The sequence below is a fragment of the Amblyomma maculatum genome, chromosome 11 (genome assembly GCF_055883805.1).
Source record: "Amblyomma maculatum isolate TAMU_Amacu chromosome 11, ASM5588380v1, whole genome shotgun sequence".
Lineage (NCBI taxonomy): Eukaryota > Metazoa > Arthropoda > Arachnida > Ixodida > Ixodidae > Amblyomma > Amblyomma maculatum.
Window position 1 is genome coordinate 102138943 of NC_139354.1, and position 11029 is coordinate 102149971.

Genomic DNA, 11029 nt, shown 5'->3' on the forward strand with positions numbered 1-11029 from the left:
CTGCATATTTAGCGAAGATAACTGGATGGATTTCAAAGGAGGCAAACGTCGCGGGGCGGACATTAATCTAGGTGGCTGCACGAAGCTATGAACTGTGGAATTATACCCTTGCTATCTTTTCTAAGCCCATATGAGGAAACAACATTGCTTCTGCAAATGCTCTATGCTGTCTTTCAATGCAGTTCCGTAAACACTTGGGAGAAGGGTGCGCTATTTTGTTCCATGTTTACGGCATCTGCGACTTACTTGTTCACCGCAAAGATGGCAACCACCGACAAAAAAGGACGAAGAATGAAGAACACAGCGATGACCATCAGCTGAAGATTTTATTGTATGCTTAAACATTCAATGGGCAAAAATGTACGGCCACATTAGAAATGCTCAGGAAAAAGCTGATGCCTCAGAAACAATCCGGAGACTGAAACAGAAAAACCACGGACATCTGCACAAAGTGCAAAGGATTCTGTGTTTTTTCCTGTACTTCAGTGGTGGCAGTACCCATTACAGAATGGACTCCGACCTTTGCAGTGACACTCATGAGGGCACCATCCGAATCACCCGCACTCCTGCGAAAGAACATGTATAACAATATCAACCAGATTCCCTTGTGGCTTGTCGCGGTATTATATATTAATCGCCGCATACCCCACAATTTTATCTTCTTTGCAGCGGTGGTATTACGCTCTAGCAAATGAGGGCATTGGAGCTACCAAAACTCCACCTCCGTTGGAATAATCACTGAGAAAATTTAGTTTATTGAGCCGGGAAGTGCAAAAGGCCGTTGTGCTAGACCAGGCGATAATCTCTTCCGTTTTTTTAGAAAGCGCTCTGTCAAAATCCCAGGCAAAACAACTTCCAATCACTAGTTTCTTAAACAATTCAAGAATCAAGTGTTTGAGTCTGCGATTCCTTTCGTACAAAGCTGAGTACTACCAGATAGAGAACCCATATGCAAAGAAAATGCTTTTTTTTATCATGCAATCCCTTTCCAATCTTGTAGTGCCATACGGAGGCCTGATTTGATCTTGGTGTTTACCGTCCCAAAGCAACTCAGGCCATGGAATAGACGGTAATGAAGGAGTACTGAAATATCATCCACCTAGGGTTCCTTCGTTCGCAGTGACAGCGCACACTGCACAACAGCGTTGCTTTTCGCCTCCGCCAAAAACTGGCCGCCGCGGCCGTGATTCGATCCGCGTGCTTGACTCAGCATTCGAGTGGCCTAACTACTGAGCCACCTCATTTGGCCATCTTAAGAATAAATCTCTTGTCCCAATTTCATTCACTAAGCATATAACCGGACTAAAGTCTTATAATTTGGATGAAAGCAGATACACAAGATAGGCAAATCTTTCACCGCTAATGCAATAGGTAATATGTTCTATGTATTTTTTGCTAGCGTTTGTTGTCACCAGAATTATAAATAAAACGCAACAACCGAAACTTTTTTTTTCACTGCAAGCAGGTTAAGGGCGCATTAATGTTGCATTTTTAAATGTTTCCGAGCACCGTTCCTGTGCGCCCGATCCGCAGTTGAGCGGCACCACTGTTGGTATCCTCGTCGGTGGACTTGAGGGAAAGGGATTGACTTGGCACGACCAAAGACTAGTTTTCAGAAGAAGAGGAAGAAGAGCAAGAAAGAGAGCCTCAGATCTCCATGTCTTTTCTCTCTCTCCTGAAAGTTCTTTTTGGCTCGTGAGAAAAATGGAACGCTTATGTATCTGCAGAAACATACCTACAAGCACCTCTCGAATTTTATGCCTCAACGTGCTATAAAAGCACTTATTAGCACGGCTCAAATTTGACACATGGGATTATCATAATTATTCTTAGCGTAAGGTGTTTATTGGAGCACCAAGATCGTAAGCAACGCCCGCAAACCAAAGCGACGGGGGTAGCGTTCGAATCAACAGTGCAGTGCCAACAAGGCTCCGGCTCCACTTCGTCTACCTCTTCGGGTTGGCGCGCGAGCTGATGGCGATCGGGATGGCGCGTTGGCCGGCGCTAATTAGCGAAGTGCAGACGGTCGGCTGAACTGGATGGAGGATGGACAGCTGGCGTGCAACTACTTCGCGGATGAAGTCTTGGATATTCTGAATAAATTGAGACTGTTCCGCAGACGGCGTAGCCAGTGCCAAGCCAGCAATGCCGGCAGGTGCGGCAGCCCGCCGCGTAGAAGCGCGTTGCTTTCGTAGCTCGTCAAACCTCTGGCACAGTATTATAATGTCGGATACGGAAGTAGGGTCCCTGACCGACATCATATAGTACGCATCATCAGTGAGACCTTTTAGAACATGTGTGACTCTTTCGGGCTCGGGCATGGACGGATTGACCAGCTTGCAGAGGTCAGCCACGTCCTCAATGTAGCCGGTAAACGTTTCCTCGGGAAGTTGAAGGCCTGCATGGAGGCGTTGTTCGGCGCGTAGTTTACGTACCGCAGGACGGCCGAACACATCCGCGAAGTTCTTCTTGAAGACAGAGCACGTCGGAAGATCGGCTTCGTGGTTTCGAAACCACAGATTCGCCACGTCCGTGAGGTAGAAGAGGACGTTGCTCAGTTTTATGGAATCGTCCCAGCGGTTTTAAGTGGTGACGCGCTCGAAAGAGGCCAGCCAGTCGTCATCGTCATGGTCGTCGGTACAACTGAAGAAAGGTGGGTCACGGGGGCGTTGTGCCCAGGGACAGAAGATGGTGGCAGGAGTGGCAGTGATGGGCGCCGATGGTTGGCTGGGAGCGTCCTGCATGGTTGTGACCGAAGGCGGTAGCGTGCGGTTCTGAAGTTCTAGGGTGAAATTTGCGAGGAGGACTGGGGCGACGACCGAGAGACCTCCACCAAGTGTAAGGTGTTTATTGGAGCACGAAGATCGTAAGCAACGTTCGCAAACCAAAGCGACTGGGGTAGCGTTCGAATCAACAGTGCAGTACCAACAAGGCTCCGGCTCCACTTCGTCGACCTCTTCGGGTTGGCGCGCGAGCTGATGGCGATCGGGATTACTACATTAGTTTTACAAAAGAAACCACTTGACGATGGCAATATGGCACGATTCTTTGATAAATGCAACTACGGTGATTTCTGCCTGAGTTTGAGTTACAGACTGCATCCCCTTTATTTCCGTTCCCTGTCACCGACTTTACAAACCAGTCTCTAAAATTTGGAACTAAACTATTTAAAAAAAAAGGACACAAAGGCAAACTAGCCCAGGTTTCATGGACAGAAATGACGCTGCGGAGGAACAAACTATGACTTCACACAGTACTGGAAACATTCTCTGCACGCGTTGGAGAGCACGAACAGGAAATTGACATTATCCCGCCATTCATAAAATTCCTAAAGTGGCCTAATAAAGCCTGCAGAATTTGCTGTTCTCGTTGGAAACAGGCATTAACCTAGCTATAATATATTTGTCATTACAACGCCCATTTTTCACATAGAAATTATCATAAGCATGGAAGCAAAGACCGTGAATTCCAAAATTACGTATCGCAATAATGATTTATTGCACATCTGAATATGTCAGGACCGGCAGAGGACCCTGCAGTAAAGGCTTTGCCACAGGACGCGAATGCCAATAAACCCCAAAAGTTTCTTTCTTAAATAATTAAGCATGGTTGCTCCTCTAGGCTGCTTTTAATTACTGCAGGCTAGCGAACACGTGGCGTTTTTTTATTTATTCTAGCTTGTTTGATACTGACAAGCTCACATGAAAAAAAAAACACAATTTCTAGCGTTTCTGGGAGGAGCTGTTTTGATGTGGATGTCGACTAGCGATCGAATTTCATTTAGTGTTCATTAGTTACGGCTCTTTTTTATATTTGCTTCTGTTGAGATGTTTTACCTGCCTCTTCTTTAACTTGTAAATAGTTCCTATTCCTATTTTCTCGCATTATCTCATTCCCCTACACTATAGCTTCCAAACATTCACCAATGAGCCATGAAATGGTCTTAATTAAAGGTGTACACAATATTTCAGGAACCATCTTCCCAGGGCCCCAAATTTAAGGATTTGGGGAAATAAATAAATTTCTAGAACATAATTTTGGAACTATTGAAACATAAATGTTTCTGCAGTGCAAACTCGCACACTTTTTTTGTTACTTCAGCCGGGTTGCCTAAGGCTGACAAGAAAGTTTGAATGCAGTAAAGGAACAATGCAACATCGCAGTTTGGCAGAAACAAAAAAAGACACTTTATCAGACATTCTGCAGCACGAAAGAAGCATCACATATGCTTTGAAACAACAGAGAATTTCAGAAGCTTTAATGAGCAGTAGCTTAGTCTGGAAGTTACGGTCTCTGGAGTCTCTGCAGAACTTCAGTAAATATATAATGAAGTTCTGCAGAGACTCCAGGGCCAAGTTCGACAAGCATGATCCATATTGTCGGGCATTATGCAGTTGGTATTTTCATTCAGCGTGCAAGACGAGGAATGACTATTCGTGCTCAGGGATGCGAACAAAATACATTGCCTAGCGTGGCACAGCGGGCAAGGCAGAGCGGATTTGGCACAGCAATATTTCCGACACGTTATCAGCGGATTTAGCGTTCATACTGATCTTCTTCCATTACATAGACACTGTTTATTTCCTGTACTAAAATATGCTGCATTTCTACGCGTTGTACAACTTTGGACATTCCGGCTTCTTTTCTACAATCAAACTGACATTGTCTTTCCCACAACGTATTTCCACAAAAGCCCTACCCCGACCTCTAGTTATTCATAATTGATTTAGAGTATTTTGGCCAAATATTTATACAGAAAGATTTCTAAACTACCTTATTCGACCGCAGAGCCATCAGAATCTGAAAACAGTGTTTGAATTCTCGTTGCTAGGTTTAGGAATACTGAAAGTGTTCGCTCAAATACCCTATATATAGGTATATGTCACTTTACGAATGCAACTTTGGTATCGGTTGCTGCGGTCTTTAAAATACTTCTTACTATTGCGGCGCAAGTGAAATCCTTGCTTAACTATTGTGACCAGTTCATCAGGCGACACAGGTTAGTTATAATATGTTGATAAATGTTACTCACTTGTCCGACGCAATACGGATCAGTTGCTCTCTTTTGCGGTGGGCCTATGACACAGCCATTCACCCTAAATAAACAAATTCAAATATATGAATTTTGTACAGTCAGGACCATGGTCCTTGTAAATGATCTGTGTGCGGCTCATTTCCATTAAATCATCGCAGGTCTTTAAAAACAGCTCTCCCGCAAAATGCTTACGCCAGGAAACACTGTTGAGAATCCGAGAGCGTTGAATATTATACTCCTTACTTAAAATAAAAAGTACCCTACTCACTACTCTCGCGATTGATGGCGACTGATTTATAAGGAAGGAATTCAAAATTTGTTTAACCTGCCACCTAAGCAGCTCAATAAAATACTGCCACTCAGCGGGACGGAGAGAGAATGTTTGCACTGCTAATGTCGCTGTCTTGTTCGCATCTGTACGGGTGCTCTATAAGATACTTATGCCGCTACCCATAAATAATGTTCGTTTCATTTTATCACTTCTGCTTTTTATTATTGCACTCCTTTTCGGCCGTTGTAGCAATCCGCTTTGGCTACCAGTCAAATATTTATTCATTCAGAGTAGATCTCAACGGCCCCAGATATGGGTTTTACATGAGGAAAAACAGTACAACATCCAAACAGCATATGAATTATTATATCAGTAAATTATTTGTTGACTTAACTTTTGAAATGCTGAAGAATAGAGTATACTAGTGCTGCCGGAGGAAGATCATGCTAGTCTTTTGCAGTCTGAACAAAAAATGAGAAACAGAGCTCAGTACTATAGGCAGGCGGTGCGTAAACATTTTTGCTGTGGCTGAGCCGTTGCGAAGACTGTGAGAAGGTAGGATGACAAAAAGGATTACTACGAATGATAAAGTTTATGCGAAAGGTGAACGCGACAATTTATGGCGATGAGCGAAAGTGGCTTGATACGTTATATAAGATATACTAGTGAAGTAGCTGTAGTCAGAGTGAACAAATCGAGTGACTTGATTTTTCACGGACTCAAGAGTGTTAGCGAGGTAAGATTGGAGCGGATTCCAAATAGCGCATGCGCCATTTGGCAGAACGAGGGCTAGATAGGCCATGCGTTTAACAGGGAGGCGACAAGTTTTTGATGACAGCGAAGGAAGCCGAGGCATCGGTTAGCACCATTTGTTAGAGCCGAGATATGGTCATTCCGCGAAAGGTTGCTGGTTGTGTTTTTGTTTAAGTATTTGCAGGAGGGAACACTGGAGATTACTGAAACAAAAATGCCTAATTTGATAATAGGTAGGAGTGTTTTCAATAAAAAGGTATGAAGTATGTTTTATTGGTACTGATAGACATTAGCCATTTGTTACATCAGCACTCAATGACAATTAGATAATTTTGTAAGGCGGATATGCCGGCAGTGCTACGGATGGGGCGATAATGTACGCAGTCATCAGGGAGCAAAGGAAAGATAGATAATATGTCCTTCCACAATTCGTTGATATAGATAAGGGACATTAAGGAGCCAAGAACAGTATCTGCAGGCAGCTAGAAGACCACCCAGCCCGTGTGCAATAAACATTTGTTGCCGCATTCGATTTGCTGTCAATTGGTGAGAAAGGCATTGATCCAAGTTACATCTGAAGGGTTAATATTTAAGCCGGAAAGTTTAGAAAAAATACGCATATGTGCAAGTTGTCAAATGCTTTCACGAAATTAATTACCGCTGCGCCTGCAGGAATGTAATATCAATAGAAGAGCTTTCGTGATAAACAAAAAGTGCTGGATGTGTTTCGCAAGGTTGACCCTTTAGAAAACCTAGTTCGCTGGGATGAAGAAAATATATAGACCTTTATTTGTGCTTCACTAGATTACACTTTCTATTAACTTCAAGACAACACAGATAAGCGAGCTTTGACGTAACTGTAACACGAGGAAGATGGGCCTTTTCTTTGAACCGGAATTATCTTACCCACTTCGCATTCGGCCTGCACCACCCTAGGTGAAAGGGACTGTCGAATATGTGAGACAAGGTGACATTGGTGACGTTTTAGTGTTTGGAATTGATTCTATCGATGACAGCTGATGACGGGGGCTTGTGCGAATCGATGAGCTGCATTATGCTATGAGGGTCGAAAAAAATGTCTGGCATTGTGGGATGGTTGAGACAATTAACTTCAGCGGCGTCGTCATGCTGTTGATTTGTGAATAAAGCAGAAAAAGTACTAGTCCATAATTCTGCGGCTTTATCATCAGAAACTGTGCAGTTTTTGTATGTCATTGAAGGATAAAGATTCACACGCTTGAGATTATCAACATTCCAGAACTTTTAGGGATTATAAACATGTCGGGTAAAGTGGATGAGTGGAACACGCGTTTTGCCTTCAATGATTGTGACTCGAACAGGTTTTCAGATGTAAAATATCTTGACCAAGCACTGATGCTATTAAAGAGTTTAGCTGTTCTAAGTAGACGTTTCTTTTTATTAAGAATGCGATTAAATGACGTGTTGAACCGAAGTGATGAAGAAGGCTCACATATTTTGATTGTAGAAAAGCGTATGCAGTGATATAGCGCGAGGCTGTCCCAGAGGGGTCAAAAACTAAACTACATGAGCATCTTTTTTGAGTTACACGCAATAAAAGTTTTTTTTTATTCGCTGTTCTGCGTTGTTTCTACGATGTTATAAATTTTCCTATGCAAAGGAGTGAGGACGTTGTTGAGGCTAATACTTGAATTTGGCCTCTCCTTTTTCACTCTTAAGAAGCCTAGTTCTCAAATTATTATATTGATATTTATGGCCTGAAGAGGTTCTCTACACAGACACACAGTATATAATTGTGTCAAAGCATGTTCAGTACAGAAGATTGCAAAGAATTGCGAACAATATGCAATTTTTGTTTAAATATGAGCATTGCACTCGCGTCGCAGACATGTTTTAATATACAAATATCAGGGTAATTAAGAAGGCTAAGCTCCTAGATTGATTGCCAGGAATTTAACTTTTTATCGTTAGTGATGAGACTTGCTATATAAATAATTACCTGTGCATAATCACATAAGAATTCAATATGTTTTATAATATTCCTATTTATAGACATTTTACACTGAGGATGCACTCACAAACGTCCTGCAAGCAAATATGGAGACAATGAGAAAACATGTTTTAGTTGACATATCAGTTGGTCGTGCTGCTGGGGAAGGACACATACCTATGTCACGATGAATCCCCAAAAACAGTGATTTTATCGTGAGCCCTATCTTTGCCAACTCCTTTCCCTCACTCCAACGGCAGGTATTATACAATAGCGAGGATGCACTGGCGAGGATGTTCAATTTCGTGCCTAAGTTTGGCTGCATAGCCAGGTGTAACTGTCCTCGTGTATAGGTTGTAAAATCTTTGATGCAAAGGACCTACGGCTTATTTTGGTGCTTTTTGCTGTGTTTGCTTTGCGGTGCCATTGAGTAGAAGAAACATATTTGAATCATTGATTCTCAATGAATATAACAACGGGACACAATATATCTTCCTAAGCGACAAAATGTGCAGTGCATTTTCAAATTATCCAAACATTTCACAAGCATTCCAGTGGAAATTTTATCCACTGCAAGAACCACCATTGATTGCCTACACCGCCAGTAATGTAATATTGATTCTCTAGCAACCTAAATTACTAGAAACCAAAATACGCGTGCTGCGGCCGGTGCCAATAGTCGCCGTCATTCAAAAATTTTAACAAACAACCAAAGTACGCTCTCAGTTACATTGCAGGACCCCTTAGAGAAAATCATGAATTTGTGTCTTCGTTTACTTGTACTTATTATTTTACCAGTGTAAAGAGATATTTATTTTACCGTTTAAAAACGTGGTTTTAAAAACTGCAGAGCTGGTATCTGCGTTGTCTTTGTAGATGGGGCTTACCGCAAAACGAACATTATAGAATGTATAGGGCTGAATAATTACAAGCATTTCTGAATGAAATACCAATCAGTTTTCTTCTTTAAATTTAAGGGGAACATTTATTGTATTGTTAAGGGCATGTAGTATAGATGTGGCACCCGTATATTTTTTTTACTTACCACCTTTTAGTCGCATTGGAACGCGCGTTAAATTGGCTTTAAAACATTGCATAAAACATGTTGACGTCGTTAAGCGCGAACCTGGCGTTAATATTTTGTTACCTGTTTGCATATCATCAAATACACAAACGGCGTTTGCATTTACCGTATAAGAGTGCCCTAAAGTTCCTATAAATATTTTGTAATGTCAGCAAGCCAACTCAGCAAGGTTTCAAAGGCGCATCTTTTGCGTACGAAATTTTGAACCACAAAATCGAAAAACAGCTTTAAAAATGGGCTCGCCTTCAGTGCTGATGGCTTTAAACTTCAAAATACTACGTGTTCCAAACATGTCGGCAAGTAGGTCTCAAAAGAATGCTTTTTCAGATATGAAGACGGCTTCCAGGGCACATTAGTTTCCAGTGCTGCTGGACATTTAAAATAGGATATTATTGATAAATATTAGGTGGGAGAAAATATTTTTGTAATTACCAGTTACCTAATATAGTTGCCATTTCGTTGCTATAAAAATTTGTAGCCGGCCATTATTATTATCCGGCTCAATTTTTATGATTCTGAAAATGCGACAACCACTGTTATTTACTTCAAATAATTTTGTCCACCTCGCGCGAGAAGACGCCCGTTTTCAAAACTTCATTGTAAGCACTGCCAGCAGCCGTCAATCAAAGATGTAACATGGAATTCATATATATCCCGCCTGTTTTGCGTATTTGCTGTTGCTTACTTCTACAGGTCACGCCAGGCAGAGTAGATGAATATCAGTTGTGCCACTGACTGACGGCATGGTGCGCAGTGCTCAGGAGAGAGATTTTCGAAAAGACGTGGCATTTGGAACGAGATAGATAGAATTGGCTAAGCACAGTTAAGGGGATATTTCGTTTTCGAAGTATTCGAAACGGACATCACTATGCACAAACCACTTATACAAATTGTTGGGACGTGCACAAGCTGAAAAGGCTTATTCAAAAATTCAATAACCGGGAACATATTTACATTTTCTAAAATTTTCTAATGTGCGCCAACAAATATACAGTTGTTTCGAAAAGCCGTATTTATACATCAAAAACCCTACTTTTCAAAGCTATGTCTTCCTTAAAACACTTCGTGTAATATGGGCCAGTATTGTCTAAAGCAAAATGTTCTTTCTTAAAGTTAAGTAAATATATGTGTACTCATCAAGCTTTTTCAAGCAAATATTATCTGCCTTGCTCTAAATTCCCCCTGCATAGACTATACAGACGTGTCTCCCAATGTTTGAAATACGTTTTAAAGCAGGAAAGAAATCTGGCTGGATAGGCCACGCGCACGAGTCCTTCGCACGGAGCTTGGAGGAATTTCCCTGAAATAGTCGACACCTGTTGTGGATTATCGAAACATCTTGCAGTTTTCATAAATTGGGAAAGAGGTAACCTCGTTGCGAGTCTGCAGACTACGTACCTACCTCAGCATTAGGCTTTGGACACAAACCAGGAATACAAAAGCGTACAGTTTGTAACTCTGCATTGCGAAGCTTATCTGGCGCTCCTTTTTTATTGCCACTCTGAAAGAAACAAAACAAGCACGCGGTGTTGTGATCATTCGAAGGTGGCCGTGTACCAAAATAAATCAATATTATGTGCACAGGCTGCAGATTGTGAGTTCTTGATACGACGCTTGATCTCGTCAGCGCCCAGTGATCGCGTTCTAGAGGTTTCTAAACCTTGTATTGTTGACGTTAAAGAAGTCGCGATATTTGAGGCAGTGAACAGAAGTTGAAGCTCTGCAATTTAGAAAGTCGTGAAATCCTTCATCAGAGCAGCTCCTTAATTGAAGATGCTCGTGTGAGGAACAAAGACATCATATTTCATTCTTTCTAAATTTTTAGGTCCACGTAAATGGCTTCCTTTTGTCGCCTATTTTGTGCTCATTTCCTCCAATAAACCTAGCATGAGACTCTATAGCCTGGCTCTTGATATG

At 41.9% G+C, this 11029-nt stretch overlaps 1 long non-coding RNA gene across 3 annotated transcripts; it reads right to left on the bottom strand.

Annotated features, from left to right (window-relative positions):
• Positions 1-314: 314 nt before the first annotated feature.
• LOC146174512 (uncharacterized) lies at positions 315-10605 on the bottom strand. Of its 3 annotated transcripts, XR_014702269.1 has the most exons (4): positions 10515-10605; positions 8038-8123; positions 5033-5096; positions 315-566 (listed from the first exon to the last, which is right to left on the bottom strand). It is a non-coding gene; the product is annotated as an uncharacterized LOC146174512 (long non-coding RNA). The 3 variants fall into 3 exon arrangements; XR_014702268.1 differs by lacking the exon at positions 8038-8123; XR_014702267.1 differs by lacking the exons at positions 5033-5096; positions 8038-8123 and having other exon boundaries at positions 10515-10599.
• Positions 10606-11029: the final 424 nt, after the last annotated feature.